The sequence below is a fragment of the Leptinotarsa decemlineata genome, unplaced genomic scaffold, assembly GCF_025532065.1.
Source record: "Leptinotarsa decemlineata unplaced genomic scaffold, Ldec_3_MD MMD2_tig00002974_RagTag_RagTag, whole genome shotgun sequence".
NCBI lineage: Eukaryota > Metazoa > Arthropoda > Insecta > Coleoptera > Chrysomelidae > Leptinotarsa > Leptinotarsa decemlineata.
The window spans coordinates 916,340-943,422 of NW_027412578.1; the positions used below are offsets into that span (position 1 = coordinate 916,340).

The 27,083-nt window shown below is 35.2% G+C and overlaps 1 protein-coding gene and 1 long non-coding RNA gene across 3 annotated transcripts in view; one reads left to right on the top strand and one right to left on the bottom strand.

The window, feature by feature from the left end:
* The window catches only part of LOC111504259 (A-type potassium channel modulatory protein KCNIP1), a 463,024-nt gene that overhangs the window by 188,199 nt on the left and 247,742 nt on the right, over positions 1 to 27,083 (bottom strand). The window lies entirely within an intron of this gene.
* LOC141483062 (uncharacterized) lies at positions 4,968 to 5,748 on the top strand. The gene is made up of 3 exons (XR_012465879.1): positions 4,968 to 5,131; positions 5,225 to 5,571; positions 5,630 to 5,748. It is a non-coding gene; the product is annotated as an uncharacterized lncRNA (long non-coding RNA).

The following is a 27,083-nucleotide window of genomic DNA, read 5'->3' on the forward strand; positions in this document are numbered from 1 at the left end:
TGATCTGAAACAACCATCGCAGACTATAGTGGTCAGTTACAACTGAAAATTTCGATCCTTCGATATAAGGACGAAGTTTTTCCACCGCGAAAAGCACCGCAAGGCACTCCTTTTCAGTAGTAGTATACCGACGTTCACTCTTCGTCAATGAACGACTCAGGTAAGCCACGACCTTTTCGCCATCTTCGTGCTGTTGTGATAGGACCGCTCCCAAACCGTAATCTGACGCATCCGTTTGTATGGTGAATGGTAGGTCAAAATTGGGACAGGAAAGGACCGGTGCTGAGATCAAACGATCTTTAATTGTATCTAATGCTCTCTCGCATTCCTCTGACCAGACAAATTTGGCATTCTTCTTCAAAAGAGCTGTTAGTGGAGCTGTTAGAGTTGAAAAGTTGGGTATGAAACGACGGTACCACGAGGTCAAACCCACTATCCTCCTTACTTCAGAGACACTCCGAGGAGTAGGAATGCGGATAATGGCCTCGACTTTTCCAGGGTCAACCAATAAACCGGTCGAGTTCACAACATATCCCAAATATTTCAACTCTGGTCTGCAAAAACAACATTTCTCTTTATTGAGGGTCAATCCAGCGGCCATGATTCGAGACAAAACCTCTTTCAAAACAGAGATGTGTTGATCGAAGGTGGGAGTACAGATGACCACGTCATCTAGATAAACGAACACATACTGCTCAAGGTCCACTCCCACTACTCCATCAAGAAATCGCTGCCAAGTAGCTGGAGCGTTATGTAAACCAAAGGGCATTCTACAAAACTGGAAAAGTCCTCGAGTTGGCACAACAAACGCCGTAAGGGGCCTGGAAGCTTCTGCCACCTTAATTTGCCAATACGCCGATTTTATGTCCAGTGTGGTCAGAAATTTTGCATCTCGTAACTTATCAAGTGTAGAACTAACGAATGGTAAAGGGTAGGCATCAGGAAGACTTACTTCATTCAGTTTTTTATAGTTCACGCAGAATCTATATTGACCGTCGGGCTTTTTCACAAGAACAATGGGAGATGCCCATGGTGAATTGGAAGGTTCCACTATCCCCTCTGCCAACATTTTCTCTAATTCAATGTTAACTTGCCTTTGTAATGTAGGGGAGAGTGGATAGTGTCTTTGTTTTATCGGTGGGGAGTTGGTTCGAATATGATGTTCGACTTTATCAGTACAACCCAATTTGTCTCCCATTGACCGGAAAGTACTATCTATTAGGTCATCTAATATTTTGCGCTGTGCAGGGGTAAGATGATCTGTACTGTGGATCGCACAGGTCTCTGTTGTTACAACATCTTCCTCAGACCTGAAAGTCCATTCTCCTGAGTAAAGGTCCGGTACAATTCCCATTTTCGACCAGAAGTCAATACCTAAAATAAGATAGTGGGGAAGTTCAGGGACAACCAGAATTTCGAATGTCATTACGCGATCCCGAAGTTTTATTGGAACCCGTATACTTCCGATTATATTACACTCCTTTCCGTTTGCAACCGTACATTTCTGTGTCTCACTTCTATCCAACTGACAAATATTTTTCAGAATGTTCCATCCCTTACTTCCTAACGTAGTCCTAGTACAACCAGAATCCAATAAAGAAAGGAATTCTTTCCCATAAATGTCTACTTTGAGAAATGGTCTATCATCATTTTTAGCGTGAGATAGGACGAAGTCAATTATTATTTTGGTAGAGGTTAAATGGGCTATGCTCTCAGAAGAGGGTGGGGTTTGCCCTAACACAACCCTCTGTGCCCGTTTTTTGGACACTGTTGGCAAGTACTTGCGATAACGCCTACTTGTCCGCACTTAAAACAAAACTTTTTACGTGGTTGTGTGCACTTCTTAAACCGATGTCCTGATTTTTGACAGTTCCAACAAATCAAAGAGGTGGAAGGTTGAGAACAGTTTTGAGAAGATTCGGTAACAGGATCAGATCTTGAACTCGGGACTCTTGTTGAATTACCAGAATCAGTACTTACAACTGAAATAGCTGAGCTACCAGGTGGTTTTCGGTAGGCAAGTTCTGGCTCTAACATTTGTTTGTAGTTCATTGGAGGTGGACAGAATTTCTGAGTACGGATCGCAGTTTCCTCCACTGTGCGACTTAGTCTTACCAAATCCGAAACTGAATCAATTGCCTCCAAGGCTAGCTGAGACTGAATGTAAGGGAGCAAATTTCGACGAATAGTTTTAACTCTAACTTCTTCGGAGGGTTTATTCGGACCTAATTTATTGAAGAGATTCTCCATTGCCACCACGAAAGTCATCACTCGTTCTTTGGAACCTTGAGTGCGTTTGCGTATTTCTTCCCAGAGATCAAACTCATAATCATAAGGAAGGAAATCTTTCTTCAGTTTTTCCACCAGGTTATCCCATGACTTGAAGTTTTGCGTTCTAAACCAGAAAAGAGCATCCTTCGTGAATAATTCTGGAGCAGATCTTAGCAACTGCTGTTTTGTAACTCCGCGGGATAAACGAAGCTCCTCAATTTTTTCCAAAAAGTTGGTAACACTCGACTCCCCATCGAAGTGTATTCGCCACCTTGATACATCAAAATACGGAAATCTCTCTTCTGGGTTTTGATGAACCAATATTGCATCATCAGCGGATGGAAAAGCGAGGTTACGAAGCCTTGAAGTGATATTTCGAGTAGAATTCATTAAATCCTTATAATTTTCTGAGGTGCGTCCATGCACTTCTTCCCCTCTTCCCATATCCGAGAAGAAACTTCGAGGCCGGGTTGGGTTGTGCCCTAAAAGAGAAAAGCCTGCGTCTGTACTGAATCTAACAGTTTCCCGTAATGGTCTATTTCCATTTGGATTAGTGTTAACATGTTCTTGAATCCGTTGAGATTGGTTTCTAACTGCTTCATTTCCAATAGGTTGAACATCAGCTTCTTCCTCGATGAAATCGATCAACGGAGGAATTTTTTCATTCACTTGCTTTTGAAGAGCTGTAAGTGTTCGTTGCATATTTATCCGTGCCGCTTCAAGCTCTCGGGTTGATCTATTATTTAAAGTAGTATTGTTTGTTAATATCACTTCAGGCAATAAAGGATTCTGTTCATCCAAAATATGTCCTCCAATTTCGTTAACCCCATTCAGTAATGAACCATCTTGTGACATTTCTGGGTTGTGCGACTCCATCAACTCTAAATTTTCATTGATCGATTCTAAGTTGCTAAGAAGTTGACCACATCGTGTAAGTAACAACTTTTTTCTTTCCTCCAAGTGAGCATCATTGTTCACCGCTACTCTAATCAATCTGAGACGGACATGGTTAAGCCGAGACGTAATACGCTTATTCTCGTTCACTCGATTAGTAATATCAAAGTTATCAATGTCATTTTCCAAACTAAGTAACTTTCTATTACAAACATAAAATTCTTCCTGAGGTGAAAGAATAACGACTGGAAGAGAAGACGCCTCTCCCTCCTTTTCATTTCTTAACGCCGCTCTTAGGGTTGCTCTATTTTCTGCGACTGTACGCTGAACAGGTAAACTACGGATCATAAGCTCATGAACTATTTCGTCACCTAATAAACGATTGACTTCCATTGTGAAAGAAAAAAAATTTAAAAAAATTAAAATTGTAAAAACCGCACGATATCAAGTTATGTGATAACCGAACGTACGATCACTAGTCCAATAATAACTAAACGTATGGATACCTACTAACAATGAAACAAACGCACGCAAACCCGCCCCTTTCAAAAAAAGAAAAAAAACAAAAAAAAATATCAAATCAAAATTTAAATTGAGTATGCGCAAAAATAACAACACTCAATGTCACCCAAATGACTTCGCACACAGAACTGAAATAACCTAATACCAAAAGAGAACAAACAGAAAAAAAAATTACACATAAGCAAAAAAAATACTCTATGAAAGTCCAATTTACTCTTTGCTTCTTTTTTTTTTCTATGCAACAAGTAGTCACTAGTGAAAAGGAAAAGAAAAGTACCACTAAGTAGGGCGCCAAATTTATTACACCGACTAAGATGGAAAATCAAATTATTGGGGCGTAATAGAAATAACTCAAAAACAAAACTCTAAAATCTAAATTAGTCAGCCGGTAGAGGGTTGGTGGGTAAAATAAATTATTTGAAACTAAAGATAACAAAAAAACAATATTTATTAATTTCCCTCTTTGGGTAAATACCCTTTTCCTGTTACAATGTAACCCTGGATAGAATTTCCGAAAGTTAGGGCCGTCGGTATATCGGATCGTATTCTTCTACTCTATAAATCCACGGTCGATCAGCTGATCGATTTTTATATTCTTAAATAGAAACTGTCAAATGTCTGAATAATTGCAATATGGTGCATGTGCAATTGCAATTATAAATACAATATATATATATCAATAAATAGATGTTTCAAATAATACAAGAATGATATTATTTACGAATGTTTTCCCCGTTAGTATATATACTATTGGTTCACAGACGTCTTGGTAAGTAGCTAGTTTTGATTTAAAATAATAAAGGTGTCAGTTCAATGCATAAGGTTAATTGATAATTAATATTTAATATTCACTATGTTCTAGGTGCTAACTACAAAATACCACTACTTGCTCTTACGAGTTCACGGAATATTCTTGGTGATATGAAATGTTCCTTATATGTTAAGAAGAAGCAAAAGTTGTACAAGGCAAAATTAATAAATGAAGTAGATCCTACTTGTATATTCCTTTGGAGGTTGTCCTTTCTTTTGCAATCCCCAACAACGGCTTTCTATACAAGGTCCGTCCAGTTTATCAGGATTGGGGGAAGTCTGTACTGTAACTAGCAGAGGAAATCAAGCAAGCTCTATCTACTAAGCAGGGATGAAGCTGTCTTCAAGCGGTTAGGTGTAAAGCAGAGTTCTAAACATGCATGCTAGCTAAATTGGTGTATAGCTATAGGACATAATGATGTGAGAGCTGGTAATATCCTTTGTACAGAGAAAACGTAAAACTAGGTACTAAACAAAAAGAGACCTGAAAAGACAGAAAAGTTACTAACCTGTGGATTCATTAATACATATGAAATGCACTTATTAGAGGATAATCCCCAGAATGTGTCCCAGCAGAATACCTACCTTCGATGAAGGGTGGTCTCGGAGAGAGTTTCGTCAGGAAACGTTTAAGGTTAGTTGAAAACCAAAATCCACATTGGATGGTTGAAATATCAATCCTATGACAATTTTCTTGATGGTTTTACAACTACTTTTTATTTTTCAGACTCAGAAAATCCTCTATAACTTGAGAAAATCAGAACCACATGTTCCACTTTGATAAGCCCACAATAAAAAAGGAAAAAGGAAACAGATAGATTCTGGAGGTCAAACTAGGAATATTAGTGACATTTCATCAAAGTTGAGAATACTGAAGATGAATGACATCCTTTCTGTCAAATTTTGAATATTTAGCAGGGTTGGATCTTTTAGATAACCTCTATCCAAACAATAACAAACTAACCTATATGAAAATGGAAAGTTAAGGAATGGTGATAAAACAGATAATGTTCTTATTCTTTTCGGAAATTCACAATGAACTACACTGGTATCTTGAATGAGAAAGCATTCAAAGTAGGTAAAGTACTTCTTGTGCTGATCGAACATTTTCAAAAATATGACTTTATTTCAGATATTTTCCTGCTGTGCAAGATCATCGAGTGACTTCAAGTTATTCATCCTGAATGATTTAATACATTTTATAATGTTTTGGCTTACGAGAGCGCTATTAAAGTTATGAGTCAACTAGGAGGTATCAGTATAATTGAACCCGTAACAATACATCCAATTGAGAGGGGCAGTTTATAAACAGAAGCATAAGTTCATCTTCAATGAAGTAAATGAGTATATTTGATTCATACAAATAGGAGTGTTTCAATGAAAAATGCTTCTCTTTAAAGGAAAACAATTAATTTCTCATACGGAGACATTATAAAAATGTTCCAAGTAAACTTATCATTCTTTCAAAACCCAAAACAGTTTTGCTTCGAGATTAATTTTGCTCAGAATTAAGAATGCATACCTACTTCTCTTGAGCTATTGTGATTATTTCTATTGAAATGCATGCACAATCTTGGTGGAATATTTTTTTTAATTAAAAGAAGCGTTTATTGAGTCCATTTGAAATAATGATTCAAATTCAAATTGAGAGAATATATGATCATATCTCCTAAGAGGAGATATGATCCTCTGATTTTTTTCTCGATAGTGGAAAAGTTGAGAAGAGTTCAAATACGTTAATTTCAATGGTTCAGATGAATTTCTTTGAAACAATTTGCCGTTCAGCGAGTATTCGAATTTACCTTTCCAAAAGACTAAAATCAGCATTACATAGTTTATCTTTTGGATATGTAACGTATCTTTTGGATATGTAACCTCGAAGATAGTATCATAGTATTGTTTTTTCATCAAGGACAAAACAAAAGCACTACAGGAAAATCCTCAAGACGCTCCCATAGTAATGCCTGTGCAGAAGTGGGGAATCACATTTGATTTGAATCGCTGGAGATTGAAACCATTTGAAAAAACGTTCTCAGAAAGTTTATTCCACATAAACGCAGTTCTCCAGATGAGGGAGTTCTTAAACAGTGAAGTTCGAGGTGTACTGAATTGAACCTCAAAGCGATAATCAGACACAGACACGTCGCGTTTCTATGAAATGTACCGCTATTGGTGGAATCAAATGTATCAAGTCACTTGAACACCTCCCGTGAAAGTATCAATAGAAGAGAGATGAATCTCCAACCTTCCTTCGATATTCCAGGCTATCAAGGTTGCATATGACGTTCGCGTCTCCAATCAGGCGGATGGCTCTTTTCTGGATGAAATTCAGCAACATCAGGGTATGTTTGGAGGCAGAGCTCCATACAGGAGAACCATACTCTAAAGAAGTTCTGATTTGAGCTTCATGAAGCATCAAAAGTTGCTGAGGTGTGTGAAGTTTTGTAGTTCAGAACAGTGTTCCAAGCTTTTAAGAAGCAGCCTTTGCAATTCCAGCGACATGATTGTGTCAAGACATATTGGTGTCCATTTTAACCCCCAACAAACGTATCGAAACAGAAAGCGTAATTATCTGACCTGTCATTATTATATCCGTTTGGAAAACATTAATCTTCTTGGAGAAAACCGATGCCTGGGTTTTTGTGTCATTGAATTGAACCTGGTTACTTTCACACCAATTCGAAATCACTTCTAGATCCTAATTAGGATATACAACCTCCTGTTGCCCGTGAAGATGTGCCTCCATAGCCGATGTCCTGGAATCCAAATGGAATGACGAGACAAGTGTGCTGTCGTCAGCAAAGCAATACAGGGCTTTTCATGATGAGCGTTAATTAGCCGTTTCTGACAAACTATTTAACGGATCAACCTGAAAATTTCACATTATGCATAAATCAATATGACCTACACGTCTAAGAAATTTCAGACGGAGCGGCCTTGTCGCTTCTACTATAAAGTAGCGGCTTCTTTGATTTTTCAAATGGAACACCCCATATATAATATCATATTATGATTCATTATCACTTTGTCAACAAATTCATATACTATTACCGTTTAGAAGATATAAATTAATTTCGATATTTTTTTTTACCTAACATGAACTTTTATAAATGCTGATATTCTTGAACCCTCTTGTACTAAAACGATCAAATTTGAAACGGAGTGGAATGATACTATGAGGATCTTTACTCCGAGTCATATTTTCATTTGCCTCATACAGGGTCTTCAAAAAATGCTGATACTTTGATCTCATGAAAAAATGAGTGGAACTCAATTTTTTCAAATGGAACACCCTGTATATTTCAACATTTTCGAGCTTAACATCCAATTTTAGATTAACTTTGTTCAGATAATACTATTTCTATTTTGAACCGTTTTCGAGATAAACTGTTTCAAACGGAAACTGACGTGGTTTTCTTGCTCGTTTTTTTGAATTCATCACTTATTTTGGATATTCAACATTTTTTTTATACCTAGTAATATTTCTTTTTGATCCAGTTTTCAACTGTCTCAGATCAGTTAATTCGAAATTGGTATGTACCTACCTTAGAAAAAGTTACAATTTGTATACATTGAGGTATTGTTCTCTAACGTACAACAGTACACATTAATATTTTTTAATAGTGTGCTTTGGAAAAATAAATAAACCAATTGCTTTGGAAAAATAAATAAAACAATTATTTAACGTCAGACTTTCGTTGGTGGTTTTGACTGATTGTGATAGCTACCAATTATAATAGAATAATGTCGAAATTAGGTTACAGTAATGAAGATTTCTTGAATTTATTAATAACTTATGGTGAGTGCAATAGAATTGCAAGTAGAACATGCCGAGTATTTCATGAAAGATATCCACAACTTCCGAAGCCGAATAATAATGTGATAAATCGACTACTGAAAAGCTGTAGGTTGAATGGAACTTTCCGTCCAGAAATCATTCGTAAGAAGACTAAAGTGGATGATGATGACAATGGTATAACAGTTTTGGGATACTTTCATGCATTTCCAAATGCTTCTCTGCACGAGGCTGAAAGAGAGATAGGTATACCCTACGTGACAATTTGTCAAATTCTTAATAAGCATAAATGGCATTCCTATAAGTTCTACTGTGTCCAACATTTGAAAGAGACTGATTTACCTCGTGGAGTGTAATTCTTTGAATGGTTACTTGTCAAGACTCAAGAGGATGAACATTTCTTTGACAATATCATATGGACAGATGAGGCCAAGTTCACAAAAAATGGAGTTTTCAATAGACACAACAGTCATTATTGGGCGCCAGAAAATACCCATGTTGTTCGCCAAAGGGTTTTTCAAGAAAGATGGCAATTCAATGTATTTTGTGCCATAAAGAATGAGTCAATTTTTTATATCGAGTTTTATGATGATAATTTGAATGCATCATAATATGAAGATTTATTGAGGAATGGAATTCAAATGATTTTAAATAATAGACCAGGAAGAGATCGTGTATGGTACCAAATGGATGGTGCTCCACCCCATAATTCTCATTCAGTCAGCGAAGCTTCAACCGAAATCTTCGAAGACAGATGGATTGGTAATAATGGACCTTTTCGTTGGCCTCCTAGAACACCAGATGGCAATCCAGTAGATTATTTCTAGTGGGGTTTTATTTAAAATTTGGTTAACTCTACTCCAATAACAACAATGGAAGATATGAAATCGAGAGTTACAACTGCTTTCAATAGTTTGACTCCAGACTTGATCAGAAGCGCTACACATGACAATCTTCTGAAGAGATTACATGTTTGTTTAAGTAGAGGTGGAGATGTGTTTGAACATATTCTGAAATACACTGACGATTAAATTAACTCATGAATTTATGGGTTTATTATTTTCAGTTCGTGTTTCATCGTTAATAAAACTATTGTTTGAAGAGAAGTTTCATTCGATGGTTGAGGAGTATTATAATAATTATCTTTTCATTGTATTATCTGTGACTAATTGAGAAACATCAAACGAAATCTGTTTTACAGAAATGAGTGATGAACAAGGAAACCATGTCAATTTCCGTTTGAAACAGTTTATCTCGAAAACGGTTCAAAATAGAAATAGTATTATCTGAACAAAGTTAATCTGAAATTGGATGTAAAGCTCAAAAATGTTGATATATACAGGGTGTTCCATTTGAAAAAATTGAGTTCCACTCATTTGTTCATGAGATCAAAGTATATGTATTTTTTGAAGACCCTGTATGAGGCAAATGAAAATATGATTTGGAGTCAAGATCCTCATAGTATCACTCCACTCCATTTCAAATTTGATCGTTTTAGTGCAAGAGACTTCAAGATTATCAGCATTTATAAAAGTTCATGTTTGGTAAAAAAAATATCGAAATTAATTTATATCTTCTAAACGGTAATAGATAGGTATAGGGAAATATTATATGAATTTGTTGACAAAGTGATAATAAATCATAATATGATATTATATAAGGGGTGTTCCATTCGAAAAATCAAAGAAGCCGCTACTTTATAGTAGAAGCGACAACGCCGCTTCATCTAAAATATTTTAGGCGTGTAGGTCATATTGACTTATGCATATTGTGGAATTTTCAGGTTGATCGGTTGAATAGTTTGCCAGAAACGGCTAATTAACGCTCATCATGAAAAGCCCTGTATATTGGATTTTTTTTTTTTCAATAAGTCTTTGATATACAATTAAAAGAGGGTTGGAGACAATATGGATCTCGGGGAAAGTATTCGAGAGATCTATCGACGGCCACTTGCAGGGAATGTTTTTTCAGGCAGCTGGAGAGATCTGAGAAATGATCCGACAAGTCATAGCATGGAAGTTTGGCCAGTAAAACTTCATGCCACACACGGTCAAAGATCTTGGAAATATCAAACGCAACAGCTCTTGATTCTCGATGTTTCTCAATTGCGTTATTCCAAATATGGGTTGCCCGTTGATCTTTGTTTCCGAAAGCTATATTGATGATCGCTCAAGATGTTGAAGCCTTCCAAATATTTGAGGATATGGTGAATGTTCTAGTGATGCCACAAAGATGTTTATGTACAATCGTACTCTGGCTTAGTTTGAAATCTGTTTTCGTTTTAAGTTTATATTTCATTTTCTTGGCATTTTGTTATCGTTCACATTTTTTTTTTCAATTTTTTAATTTCTATTATTCAAATATTTGTGCAAAATTGACAGTCACTTCTATCTCACTCCATTGATCAATTCATATTTATTACAGGTCACAATGATTAGTTTGCATAGTTTTGAAATGAATTCACGATGTTTTATTTTTCCTCGGTTCTTTTCATATTCGGTATTTTTTTCAACCGATTCATCTGAATATTCTGGTACTGTTATTTCCTTTATCAGTCTGTTGAATATCTCATTTTCATTTTTTTCTCATACATCTCAAACCTGCTGACAATTTTTCAGTTTTTTCAGAAACTGCTTAATATATTCGCCATAACGGCAGATACAGATACGTTCAATATACTTACAACCAGGTATCACATTTTCTGTATTTTTTCAGTAAACAATATTTGAAGTATAACACATTCATGAATTCAATTTGGGACACTACTATTTGAGCACGTTTGTGATGTATGGTAACTTATTGAACTGAAAACACAGTGAAATTTCTGGGAAAGATAATTTTCAACTCTTGAAACACTCAATTAGTATGAAGTTATAATTTGCGAAACATCGGGCAAACTCAGATATTTTCTTTACATCACGAACCACCGTTATTGTATCAAGTTAATTAGCTTCAGTAATTGGTACATAGCTGAGTTGATATAGTAGTTGATGGTTGAGTGGGAGGAGTTGAAACAGAATTAATTGAAATGAATGACGACGACGACTGTTGAAATAACACGATGTTCAGGATATACGATATTTTGTCTTTCTTAGTTTCGTTTTTTTTGGTTGGAATAATATGTATATCGAAGGCGAATACCGTGTTACATATATATATATATATATATATATATATATATATATATATATATATATATATATATATATATATATATATATATATATATATATATATGAGATATATGTAACAATGAGCACAAAAAGGAATACATGAATCCAATAGTATATAAATCAAACCTCGCAACACACGCCATACAAAACAAACATAATTTCCCCCCACTAGAGAACATAAAACTCATAAAACAAGTCAACAAGGGAAACCGCATAGACATTTGGGAAAACTTGAACATTCATAAATTTAACAGTCATAAATCACTTATCGAGGAACAACTACAAATCAAAACACAACAAGACCTCACATTCATTATATTAAACAAAACCATACACATTCCTAGAGAAGATCTAACACAAATACCTGATGCAGTACAAATACAGGCAAATTTACCTAAAGTACCTGAAATACCTGAGTTGAGACGTCCGGATCGTATAAAGAGGCAGACGACAGGATGACAAGTTCAGTTTGAGGAGTGCCTAGAAGATGACAGTACGACCAGCTGTCGAAAGCGCTCGCAGATAATCAATAGAAGATATAAAGCTTCAAATCCTTTTTGTGAAATTTAATATTAAAATACTGAAAATGGAGGAAAATTAGTTGCATCATTCGAAATATATATATATATATATATATATATATATATATATATATATATATATATATATATATATATATATTTGTTACCATACTTTTTGTACTTGGCATCATTCGAGAAAATCTTTTTTCCTTTTAAACTCAAATCACTTTTTTTGGAAATAACCGGGGTCGTTTCCAGAAAGATTTCGTCTCGACGTTTCAACTCACCATTCCATCATATACTCTGTACCGTTGAAGCGATGTGAGAAGCTTTCCGATGGCGTTCTCGCTGATGTGACAGATATTTGTATAATTGCCAATAAATATGAACCTCGTTCTCATCGTTGAAGTGCCGAGTCTTGGCAAATGTAGACAGATACGACAGGTCCAAACCAGTTGATGAAAATTATTCTGTTATTCCTTTATTCATTTATTCAGTTTTCATTTATGACTATCATTGTGTGTAACTATTTCATTAATAAAGCTCCATAGTATATACACTCCCATTATATTCACTACCTTTAATGGAGAACATTGAGTAAAGTTTGCCTTATTAGGACAATGGAGGCATCTGCTGAAACATCAGATTTCCAGCTTGACAGACCATCAATCATTTCGATAAAGACGTTCCGGGCGAATCTTATGAGAATACAGTAGGAAGGGCAGAAGGTAAAGAAGTTCGGACTTCACTGTCCCAAATTACTATCTGCAGTGGAATCATTCATTTCGATTTTAATGACAAGGACTTCATTGAATCACAAAATGTGCATCTAAACTTCATAAACAGAGTGTAACATAAGTACGTTAAAATATTCAAGTGACGTATTCCTGAGACAATTTTAAGAAAAAGAAGTCTATATGAACTTGTGTCCTAAACTGCTTCGTTTCAGAGATACGGGGTGTTCGAATTGAATTTTTTTATTCGCTTTTTGAAAATAACTGTTGCAAAAAATAAGATAACGTACTTATGTTATACCCTGTATATTCTCATCTGAGTTACAAACATATCGTGAGTCGTACGAGGAAGTTGAAAAAATGTTTTGTGAATTTTTAACTATATCCATTCTTTGAAATAAAAGTATTGTCGTCTGCCTATATTCATTTTATAATTTCTTCAATCTGTACACCCTCAATTCCTAGTAATTCTGTCCATATTGAGAATGTAAAATAACGTGAGTTGAAAATGAGAAGAGATGAGATACGATGGGACGAAACAAGAAGAGGACGAGAAAGGAAAGGAAAGGAGGAAAAGAAAAGGAAAGAAACGAAAGAAAGGAAAGAATGGGAAAGGAAAGGTGAGGAATGGGGGTAGGAAGGTAGTGAAGTGGTCAGAATGTGGGTAGAGGAAAGGAAAGCGTTGAAGGAGAGAGTAGAGGGAAGGAGAGTATGGGAGTTGTGAAAATAGGAGAGGAGAAGAGAGAGGGAAAGAAGAGAAAGGAAAGGGGAAGAGAGAAAAAGGGGGGTGGGGGGACAGATGATTGAAGGGAAAGGGAACATTAGATGGAAGGAAAGAAGAGGAGAGGATAAAACGAAAAAAAAAATGAAAGTGAACTGCAAATTCGAAATACGCAAATTTAAAAAAAATATGAAAGTGAGAGGTTACAGTAGATATTTTAGTAGTTTCCCTAACTCTCACACTACTAGGCAAGAAACAAACAATAACCAGATTCCACAAATTATTCATTTTTGTGACCACCATATGTACTTGAATACGGCTATCACTAATTCAAAAAATTCGATATTTTTTTTTCATTTCTGAACAGACTATAAGGTGAATGAATACATTTTCCACTCTGAACGTTTTTTCTTGAAATAGGTGACATATTTTTTGCTTCTACATGAAAGCCATCATTTATTTATATGTAACAGTCATTTTTTCGTAATCGAACTGAAATAATTCATAATGAGGATACACTTGAATTCAGAAGACTGTTTTGGTTAACCCTACACACGAAAGGCAGAAAAATAATGATAAAACATGGGGTTTCGGACTTTTAAGTATTTTGACTTATGGATCCACCTTTAGTCATACCTAAGTCTTTCTTGGAAAAATTTCTGTTCTATATATATTTTTCATCACAGCCGATATTCTACAATATAGAAAGAATATATATCAGTGACTGACTATCGATCGGGAACCCCGAAACACGATCCAATATTTTTTTTATTTTCCAATGTTGTTTCAAGAATATAATCATATTCTGGAATCGAATTGGAAAGATTTCGATTCATTCAACCATTCTCTACTAAAATACCACCTATCAAAATGTTCACATTGAAAAATCGAAAATTGGTATGGAATCACAAAAAAATCTGAACATCTATTCCGTTCATTCAAAAAGCTTAAATCACGTTGAAATCCAGATCCACTGCCTATTGTCTTTCATTCACGATTAATTAAAAAACCAGTTTATCTCGTTTCACTGAACAAAAACACATTCCAAGAATCCTCTGTGAAATGGCAGTATGTTTTTTGTGAATGGACTAAATCCTGGCATTAGTGCAGATTTCCCGGGAGCTGATATTCCTATAAAACAACAACGTCATTAAAGAAGCCTTGGAAAATCCCGAAGTTTCCGTGAAAAAAGGAAACACGATTAATATTAAACATAATACCTTCCAGCGCCAAACGTGTCGCTTTCTTCCACCTCGTTTTCCATAATGGGATGGGTCACAGCTTCTTTTCACGTGGGTAAGATTTTGAGATTAGTGAAATTGACTTCGAAAACAAAATGCCTGAAGCAATATCGCTAGAATATTTCATCTTCATTTTTCTCCAGAAAATATTCTTTTGTATCGTTACTTTTTCCCTGCAGGTTTACCAACAATTGACTACACTATACAAATGAACTCAACTTTATTTGACTGCTTCACTGATTCACACTTTTACCATAATTTCAAACTGATATTCAAATGTCTATCGCCTTATTAGAACACTCCGTTCCGCACTGTCAACTGAACTTCTCTTTGGATCTGTGTATTGTCATTATTTTTATGCACTACGTATATGGTAATCAAAGTCTATCGAAACCGAAAGGGAAGTCGCTAGAAGTATATCGAAGTGACGCGGCATCTAGAACAATCGCGAAGCGCAGGTCGATCTTGGCTGAGTCACAATCGATTCACGAGTACCAGCGGCGGCGGGCGTTATTTTTTTAGGGAAAGGTTAACAACAAAATATCCAATTCCTATGGTTATAATTGGAGTAACAACATCCAATAACTGTTTTCGATAATATCAAATATTCTGAAAGTATGGGAGGATGAAAAGATTTTCTCAGACAAGAAGATTGTATAGGTTTTCAAACCAATATAAGATAATCTCATAATATGATGATACATTGAAAGATGTAACAACGGTTACAAGGTAGATATCGACTCCATTCTTTCCAAAAAACTACGAGAACAAGCCATGGACCAGGTATACCCAACTTGAAGTAATGAGAGTGTGCGATATTATTGATGGGTTCACTCACTCGATCGTTTTATGCGAAACAATGAAAACAAAACTTCAGTATCGGATAGATCAGGAGTATATGAGTTGACTTGTTATCCTTCCCCAAAACTTTATATTGAACAAACGGAAAGAATATATTCTCAAAGAATTATGAAACATAGAAGTATAAATAATAAAAAAAATATTCTAGTTAATACCCACCACCCCTGAAAAAGTTGTTATATGGTGTCGCGGTTTTTTATACTGTCAAGAGGAAATCGCACAATAACGTGTTATTGAAATACATCATCATAAATTCCCATCATATATCGGATATTTTCATCACATATGAATCAATATCTGTTCACCAGATTCTGAAAATGACGTCAATATCCTCCTATGTCTCGTTACGGTTCTTTCTAATCTCTCTTTCATTTTTCAACAAGTCTACAATATAAAACAGTTAAACGATATTTTTCATCCATTTATTCATTCCCCATCTCGATTTTTCCGATATTTATGTATGTTCTCGAATTTATCCGAATATAAAATTGAAACATGGGTCGGAATATAAAATGAGACATTGAACACTCGTCAAAGAATGTCAGAATAGGAATTGTGGATCGTCTCCCTCATTCTGTAGGCTGAAGTTTCCAATTTGTATCGACCTAAGGATGTGAAAGAATTCGAATAGGAAGTGGGGCCCCACAAATTTGTCCTATAGAGGATATGCAAATATCCTGCGGGACTTTGGATGTAGAGAATCGAATTCTTTACCATTATTCATACAGTGGTGAATAAAAAAAGATTTTTCACTTCATTCAGGATGAATTCTACATCTTCATCTTTTTAAAATCAATCAGACTACACAATAAAAAACTCCACATATTAGTATCAGATGGAATAGATTTGATAAGGATATTTCAGTTACAACAACAACAGCACGATGACTTTATTTTTATTTTTCTTGGTATCAGTGTCGAATTTTGGTGGTTTTAATTTCCACGTAGATCATGAAAACGTATCAGTGGTCAAATCCTCCAGGTCGATTGAAAAATATATAAATATACTGGGTGTTCCATTGAAAATTCTAAAGTTGGGGCGAGTTTTTGTTGAACTGGAAAAGCTACAGAAAATATTTTAGATCCAATAATTTCAAACTGTGATACCACCTGGAACGCGTTGAGACTGAAAATTCAGAACTCAAAGGAAAACTTGGAGAATTTTACTATCCTAGAGAAGTACTATACAGAGTGATAGTATGAAGTATGAAATTTATGAGTTGGGACAAAATTCTGAAATGTATGAGCTGAGATTTTCGGCATCAGGGACGTTAAAAACGTTAATAAAGTTAATTAAAGATGAGTTACATGCATATATTACTAGTATCGAAAATAGCTAGAGAGTGGAGGTTTCTAGGGATGGAGTTGTAAAATCCCGACTAATAAGGGCAAAATTTACATATTTGGCAGACCGAAACATTATTTTTTTCAATAAAAGCAAATCAAGGAAGAGTAGAGTGTCAGTAGCTGAAGAACTTACCAAGCAACGCTTGGAATTGATGATTAAAAGGCTAAAGAACAATATGGAAGAGAGACAGTCTGGTCGAAGAATAGAAAATGGGGAAATATTTTGAACATAATGCCAAAAAAACTGTTTTGATAATAATGAAAGTTTTGGAGAAGATTCAGAAGACAGAAGACGAACTTTTAGACATTTCATATATTTTTTTCATTCCAATTGTTATACTCATAACTCATTTTTCATTTGTGATACATTGATTAATTTTTTTTATTTATTTTCTCTTCCCTCTCATTTACATTTTCAATTCTCTTTTGATTTCAGCTATGAAATACATATCTTTTCGTTGTTTTAATGTAAGTTCGTTAGATGTGACAGAAGAAAGAGACGTGGGTGTGAGTAGGGGGGAAAGTGTGTATGAAAGAGCCAGGCTTTCAAAGAGCCGATGTGATTTTCTACCACTGAATCTTAGCATAATTTGATTTTAATGTTTGTATGGCAACACTGAATAGCTCTCATCTACAAACATTTAACAGTTCTGCGAAAACGAATGGCGTCGGTAGAACACATCAAAGATTTTAGGATCAAAAGTAATTTTTTTTGCGTTCACTCAATTTGTTTTACAAAGAAAAGTGCAGCATGAGTTGATGAAATTGATATGTTGTATTGTAAGGCATATATTTAGCATTATTTCACGATAATATTGATGTCATAATGTTTACGCGAAATAGCTGTATTTTGAGGTTACAACTTAAATGACAAAATGTTTTGAAAGAGCCACTTGTGGAGGCTTTGAAAGAGGTGGCTCCAGGATGCAGCACTGTGTCAGCTGTTCCTAAAATCATCGCTGAAAAAGGTTCAAAACAAATTGGACAAGTTACTTCTACTGATATTTCCACCTCATTGTAGCCATATACTCCAACCTCTGGATGTTGCGGTTTACGGGCCTTTCAAAACAATATATTGAATAGTTATAAACGAGTGGATTGTGATTCATGACTGGTAAATAAATAACTGATTTTCACAGTTTGATTAGATTTATATAACAGATAAAGAGTTTATTAAGTGATTTTTATTTGCTGGAAGACAAAGAGGAACCCGGCTCTTTCATAGCACATGCCCAGCTCTTTTATTCACATGTTGATCTGAAAGAGCCGATTTCCCTTTTTTCTTCAAGTTGCCATATTACTAATTTCTGTCATGTTATTTTATTTTATTTTGATTGGAGAACCATGACTATCAAACTAATCATTTATAAAAAGCAATTTTATTCAATTACCATCACCTGACGTTAACTTTCTTTGATGTTTTTCAAAACTGGCTCTTTCATACACACTTTTCCATATATATATCTGCGGTCTTATTTCAAATTTCATTATCATTAAATAACTCATTGGTGAATGTTTGAAACAGTTATATATTTATTAAAAAAAAACTATAGCACTTGAAGTTTTATATAGACTTGGTTTTTCAGCAAATTTTGGCAAATTTTCCAGTATTCAAGAGTAAACTTTATCAGAAATCATTTCAGATTGTGATAAAATTATATGTGGAGGTGATGTTAATATTAATCTCCTTTTACTTGCTACTAATTATACAAAAATTTTTTGGACTTCACTGATAGCTTCAATTCAAAACAATTTACTAATACGCCTACAAGAATCACGAATACATTACTTGTTATCATAGTATCCAATGAAGCAATAGTTAATCACTACGGAACTCAGGACATATATCACATTTCTGATCATAATTTAGTTTTCGGTACAATTCAAACTTGTCAAATACTGAAATGAGCATAGTGAATTTTCCTCATGAAATGGACTTTTGAAAGATGAACTGAGTTGTCTAGGGTTTGAGCTGCGTTTTCGACAACAGCTTCCTTCGCACGAATAATATTGACTTATTTCAATTAATTCACAGAAAAATTCCATGAAGTATACACATGTATCCTTCTCTTGAATGACCCGTTCATAGGTGAAAACCGTATGAAAATCATTTTGATATTTATTGAATATATCGCGTTCGAAGTTTTATTAAATGTGAAATTGCAAGATTCATCGATAAACAAATTTACTGAAAAATCCGTTTCATTTCATAAGCTCACTTCGCAATTTTTGAAAAGATAATAACCTGAAAGTGAAAAAAATACTGACTGCTTCACATATTGACACCAACCTTTACTATCGCTCGCTACGAACATTCATACATACAGATGAAGCTAATATACAGCTGATATAAAGCTTCACCTTCATGTATTTATGTAACCTAATATAAAGCTTCACCTGTATGTATGTATGTTTGTTTGTAACTGTTCTTTCCCGTTTGAATGCTCGAGATCTGTAATTGACAGAATTATCGACATTATTGCTTTATCTATTCGCGGGTAGATGGCGCTGTTCGTAACCTCCTTAATATAATTTGAACTCACTTTAAATGTATTTCGTCATTTGAAAAAAGTAATTTTTTTATTAACACGCGCGCCTGCTGCCTTCCTTGAGCTTGGTAGCTGATTTTGAGGCTCCCTCTCCGGAATCGGAAAATATCAATGGCCGAAAGTTTCGATAAAATAAATATAGTTTGAAAGGACTGAAAAACACGCTTTTATAGCATCCGAAACTAAACAATTAAAAATAGATATACTTTAAAAAACTAAAAAACACGCTTTTGAAGAACATCGTGCTAAAAAGTTCAATTTAAAAAAAAATAAGCTTAAAACAATGACGAACGAAGAATACTAGTATTATTGTGAAGGGAACGTGGGTGCTTTGTGCCATATTTTTTGTATATCGAGCGCCCGTCGCTTTTTTCACAATACTACTAGTATTTTTCGTTCGTTATTGTTTCAAGCTTATTTAAAAAAAACTATTTTTAACTTTGTATTTTGATGTACTTTAAAAGCGTGTTTTTTAGTTTTTTAAACTATATTTATTTGATAAGTACAGACATCGATATGGCTTACCGGAAAAAACTTCAGTGTTGGACTGATCAGGAGTATATAAGTTGATAGAAACTTTATATTGGTCAAATGGCGAGAACCTTTCCTCAAAGAACAAAAGAACTTGGGAGTAGTTTTTGAATACGGAGACCAATTCCACATTTGCAAATCATCTTTTGTCAGCGGGCATGAGTTCAACCACGAATCTGAAATATTAAATTTTGAAGAGTAAGGTTTGAAATTCAATCTTTTTGAATGCTTAGAAATTCATCGATTCGAAAATTCTGAAAATATGACCAAATAGATTTGAACTCTTTCTCTCTTCTAATTCTGTTTTCTAATGTGGAAATTGGTAATAAATTTATTAAATGTCAATTAAATTAGTTGATAAAAATGTTTCATGATGTTGAAAGATGTTGAAAATATCAATTAGTTTCAACCTGAACTTAATTAAAATTATTAGTTATTGAGTAGGTAGAAGGTCATATGATTCAAATTGCCATTATATGAAACAAACATCGTAATTAGTTTATTGAGTTGGTAAAATTTTCTTTTATGATGTTTGAAATTCTTCATTAATTTTTCCTGAACTTACTTGAAATTATTAGTCATTACGTAGGTAGAAGGTCATATGATTCAAATTGGATGAAGCACAACTCAACTTGAGTCAAAATCAGTCAGTATGGAAACGCTTGAAGAAGCTATTGTATAGCGAAACACGTGTTGCGGTTTTGTAAACTGTCATGTGAAAATTTTACGATGTAGTGTTGTTTGGATATGTTATGTATTTTCATCAAATATTGGCCAACTTCATCACATGTCTTCTAATAAATATAAGTTTGAAAATATAAATGTCCTTGTCATTGCACCACCTCTGCGAGATCATGATTGATTGAATCAGCATTCAATGGCTCATACACACATTTTTCAGGTTTTATATCCGAAATATTAGTGAAATTTTTCAAGGACTCTTACTCTGTATGAGTTACACCACAAACTTCAGCCAGCTGACATACTATTTCAGATCTAGAGGTAGCTAAAAGACCAAACCTACACCACTTCGCATCAAAGTGGTGAATACTTCTCTGACATTACCGATTTAATTTTCTAATTCCATCACCTCATTAAGCACACGTTTCAGACCTTTGCCGACTTTTATTGCGTGGCTCAATGGCCTAATTCACCTGTTGCTGCCCAAAAAGGAGATTTGAATGAGATTACGAAGACTTCAATAAGCTGTTCCTGAGGTCACCCGAACTTTAGTTATTAACTGTTGGATACAACAGGTGTTCCTTATTAAGTTCACAATAGCGATTTCCTGCGGTCTTTCACCTAAAAGCAGTTTCGTGAATAGACTGTGTTTGGGTCGAATTATTTGTGAAGAGGGTTGGCTTATTGAAAGTTTATTTTTAGAAGCGTTGTGATCCTGACTTGATAACAAATTGATTTCAGTAAATACGAACTTATAGTGGTGTAAGTTATATAACAGGGGCCACAAATGAAAATTAATAATAAATATCGTAAAGATATAATTTTTATTATATTAGAAATACTCGATATAACAGAATAACTCGAACTATATATGAAAAATGTTTTGAAAACAAGATTAAATTACATGTTTCAATTGAATAGGTTGAGTTAGGTCAAAAGTGAGAGGGTGTATTCGACCCTCTACCGCCACCCGCAAGGGTTTATTGTGGCTCACACCTATTCACACTCAACCCAATAAACCCAATTTCTTAACAAAGCTGATTATTTTGTATGATGAGTGGTCTTTCAGGTCAGATGGTGAGAGTACGACTCTGCCAAACTCTGAATACCTAATTTGGTCCTCAGCGGAACAAACACAAAGTATATGCTCTTCAGTTTCATCATTTCCCAAACAGGGGCGACACACATAATCTTCCGACAATTCGAGTCTCTGCATATGATGATTCAGATAAGAGTCATCTGTGAGAAGGTCTGTTAGACATCGTTGTTCATCCTTACTGTAGTCCAACTGTTTGATATCAAGCTTCGGAGGAAAGTCCATGAATCTTCTTGCGATCCAGGTGTTCAATGTTTGTTTGACAAAACGATGCTAATGGCATATGGTCCTATGAAGCTGCTTGCAGCACCCTCCTTTGCAAGGGAGTCAGCAGCCTAATTGCCTTCCAGGCCAGTCAGGAATCCAGACCAGAGACAATCTGTTGTGTCTTTCTATCGAGGAGACACATTTTTGGCAATTTGCTACCAATTTATACGTTGTTCGGTAAAAGCCAAGAGCTTTCAACATTGCTTGACTGTCCGAGAATATTTTTATTGACTTGTGTATGAGGTTGGATTTTTCCAATCTTTTGGCATAAATATCTCCTTGAAATACAGTCGCATAGGTTCCTAGGCAGGTTCATATGTCTGTCATCGGTCTGCGACTGAAAACACCTGCACCAGAACCTGAAGCTGTGTTTGATCCATATGTGAACCAACAACTATCTTGTCTTGATATTTCCGTCTCTCGGACGATCCAGTCCTCTTTACTCGAAAACAGTACTTTATAAGGCAGTTTGTAGTTGACAGCTGGAGGCATGAAGTCAGAGGTTATTTCCAGAATGCTGTGACTTCCATTGTCAACCAGCGGTCTGTTTTACTCTGCAGTTCATTTAGCCCCACTCTCCAGAAAAATGTGTAGAGGAAGTAGATGTAGAAGGATCCTAATGGCCGTTGACGATGTGGTACTGATGGCACCACCAATGACCAGACAAGCCTGTCTCTGTAAGCCAAATAGCTTCGTCTGAGCCGTTTTCTGTAAAGCCTTCGGCTACTAGGCAATTGCTCCATGAGTGATCATTGGTCTGACAATCATCACATGAATGCAATGCATTTGTTTGGGATCTAGACCACAAATTTTACCATAAATCCTCCGACACGCCCATTGGGATATTCTGGCTTTGTGCGAAACTTTTGTGAGCGTTCCAGATGAGGTGAAATATTTTTTGCCAAAATATTTCACCTCCGTTCCAAATGGAATGACCTCACCATTGAAGGAAAGTGGCGTTGAATCGTCCAATTTTCTCCTCCTGGTGGAGGAAATTATCACAATTTCGCTGGAGTTGACAGACATCTGCTCCCTCAGACACAAACTGTGTACAACGTCCATCATGCTTTGGAGGATATTACAAGCTATCCTTTCCGATGTGAACCATGCCAAGATGACAAGATCATATGCATAAGCTTGCAGATCTACGTTTCTCCTATAGAGGGCATCAAGCAGACTATCCATCAAGAGCGACCACAGAAGGGGAGATAATACCCCACCTTGAGGGCAGCCTCAGGTGACCCTGAACCTAATGGCTCGGCTGAAGAGTAGTATTTGGAGTTCTGTTTACTAGCATGGTATAGATCCAGCCAGTTATGGTCGATTTCATGCTTTTTCTAGCCAGGTGATTAAGGTGAAGCATTGTCAAATGGTCCTTTAATATCGAGAAACACAGCAACCGCAGCCGTCTGTAATAGTTTGTAATTTATTTTGTATTTCAGCTTTGAATTTCACTGATTATTCCTGATAAAATCAAACAGAAAAATAATGAGTTTGATTTGACCTCGAAAAAGTTAGGGAACCGATTACTCATAATGGTTTTTGGGGTGGAAAAAAAGTATAAAAACTTTGTTCACACCAGTTTTCAGTAGGAATTTGTAGGTCTCCAATCCTGCAATACTCAAAATAGTGGGGGAGTGATTTCAATAGAAACCTAGAGTTTTCATTACAGTGTAGCTTTAATTCAACGACAATATAACAATTTTCTCGATTTGATGAATTTTTTGAAATCCCCAGGACTGCCTGTGAGAGTTATTGCGAAATATGCCTTGAATTACGAATATATTTGTCGAAAACCTTTCTAAAACGAATTTTAATCATTGCCGAATATAAATAGAAAGTATTATTTACTTCTTCTCAACGAATTTTGTTTTGTATCACTCCAATTTTTCGTAAGGCAATCATTATTGTTTTATGTTCAAACACTGCTGTTTGACATTGTTGTTAGTTGTAGAGTTTCAATGACTGATAAACGAAAAATCATTGAGTATGTAAACAAGAATCCTATTATAAAAAAATGACATTGCTGAAAGTCCCACTAGTACATTTGAAGATCAAAGATACATTTTCAGAAGAAAGTGTATTGTGTGAAAACAATAAAAAAATACAATAATGTGAATACACAGACCTGGAGAAATGTGTTATGAAATCTTCAAATCAGTGCTGAGACAAAAATGTGACAATCGGAGGCCCAATTTTTAGGAGAAGGCTCAATAGTTTGCAGTACAACTGGGACATGCAGAGTTTCGTGCTGGCTTCAAAATAAAAAAAAATTAATCATTTGATGAAGCCGTTACTACGTGGTAGGAGATCATCAAGAAAAAGAGAAACGAAATTATTTTCAAACATTATGTGGTGAAAGTGCTAGCGTCGGTGATGAAGTATATGAAGAGTGGAAAGCGAACTTGCAGAGCATACCGCGAGATATGAACCGGAAGACATCTATACCTTCGATGAAATAGATGTTTTCTTCAAATGTTTACGTTACAAGACTTCACTATTCAAAGACGATGAGGCCTTAAACGTCATGATATCAAAAATAGCAAGCTCGGTTTAACATTGTTGCTAGGAACAAACAAGATTAAAAATATCACGATGTTGTAAAAATGTTGATGATGTGCCAACAGATTATACGTCAAACACTAAGGCTTAGATGACCTGTGATGCTAAAAATCTTGACAAAAAGATGAATCAAAGAATTATCAATGTCAATTGATAATTGTACTGTACATAAAGACATGTCTAATCCGAGAAACACAAATAAAGTACTTGCTTGCAAATACCACTTCAAAACTTCAACCGCTTCAATCTTCAAGAGACTGATTTTGAATAGTTTACTAGTTTTCATGATGATTTAGTCGTTTATGGAGAATTAACTGATGCTGAATTTTTCACATCAATATTGTCAGTTTCTAACGCTATAACAGGAAAAGCACATTAGTACTCACGTACTGTTGAGATTAATAACGAAACTCATTGTAACAAATTACACAATATAACGAATTATTTCCTAAGTCCCTTCAGTTTTGTTACATCAAGGTTGCACTGGTCATATTTCCAGTTGGCTTATGTTCATAACAACAAATGGAGAGCAATGTCTGCGGTAGCCAAGCAGTTCGGCGCGGGTGATTTGTTCACTCACTCGAATTGACTGCCGTGTTGGTCGGTGATTTAAGCCCTAGTCTGAACGATCGATCTTCACTTGCTATCGTCCTACTCGTGTTAGGAATCACACGTTAAAAGGTAAGACCTCGTTAATCCTTAGCTCGCACAAGTTTCGACTTCTGAGGGTTGTCGTTCGTAGGGGTGCGACAGCTGGTTAACGAAAAAACAGATTTTAAACAGATTTAAACAGATTTTAAATAAATTTATGATATGCTATGTTTGATCTTCCCCTTGAAGATGATCACTTTGTGATCGAAACACGTATCGAGGTTTTGAAATAACGGGTTGGTGTTGGAAAAAAACTCCAGTAATATTCATTACTATACCGAAGGTTTCAAACAATGTATCAACAAATATTATGTCAGGTAGTGTCCTATATCGTCGAAAGCAATATTTTTCCCAATAAAATTTGCTACAAACGACCACACTGTAGTCCTAATCACACTTTCATACCTAGTCATATCGTATTGTTTATTTTTCCGGAAGAAATCATTGATCGACAACAGAATTTGGAAATGTATTTTGCGATAGATCACAAAGTTATGTTGTGCTGAGGAATATCACCCGACTTAATGAGTTGAAAACATTATTTGCATGTGCTTTTTAGAACTCAAAATTCAACTCTATGCTTACAAATTATTCAACATACATTATAGCACTTGTCATAAATGTTTGACAGTCAGGTGTGTCTTGATTGTTGTTGTGAATTATTTCAGTTTGTTGTCCGAAACCAAACTTGGTAGCCATTCATTTTGGATATTTCAGTTCGTGGCGCAGAAGTTTGTTTAAGTCATTCATTCATATTGTTCAGACGGCTTGGCTGTTCATTAACAATATATAGTATATTTTGTGTACTGCATACATTGTTGACTAATTCAGGTTACATATTAAATTCAGTTCAATAAAAAATTCACTAATCAAACTTTAATATCCATAATGAATTGGCAATATCTCTTCCTGATCATTTATATTTAGTATCTACTAGAATAGTTCAATCCTCAATCAAACAAGAAATCATTTCTGCTGACAATACTCGAAAATTGTTCAATTTGGGCGGGAGCCGAAACTAGCTACTGTCTCTAGAAACTTGTGCTGTTTATTGAGGTTTAAATCTGTCAAAACTGCAGAACACTTCCATAATATGGTTAGAACTGTTGATAATCAGTTATGCTCGGGAGCCAAAAGCTGCTATCCCTAGATACTCGTGGAGTTCAATGAAGTGTAAATCTGTAAATACTGCACAATTACAATATGACATTTCTTCATGGATAATTATTGCTAGACGATGCATTTATCGACAGATCATTTATATTTATCGACTACTGAAAATTTTGAAATATTTCACATGAGAAGAATACCTATACTAATTTCCTTTCTCTTTCACTTCACACTACCTGTGAAGTGACGAACAACATGACTGAAGCGGGGCTATTGAAAATTTCAACGCCAGCATTTTGAAACATCAATTTTGAAACTGCGCTCACCGAAACTGCGTCTAAACTGTTGAAAATGGCCATTAGGCTGACATACGATGCCATTATCAATAAAAAACCGACAATTCAGCAAGGGTATTTCATTTTCAAGCGTATATCAACATGAAACAAGGAGATTTAATCGAGAGAGCTTCTACTACACATATATTGGATTTGCCGGTGGGATTTTAAATTGTGGAAGGGGGAGGCACGAGTGTGTACTCATACTTGGGAATATCAGTTACTGGTGCTCTTCTAGGCCGCTTCTTTCTTGGGATGGAAAATTTTACTTCTCCGTTATTTGCTGAAATTGATTGCTCCCCTTCTTCTACCACTCTTTCGATGGTTCTTATTGAAATACCTAATCTAACTTCTAACCTGATATTATTATTATACATCTGAATGATATATAGGCTAAAATTCACAAAGGTT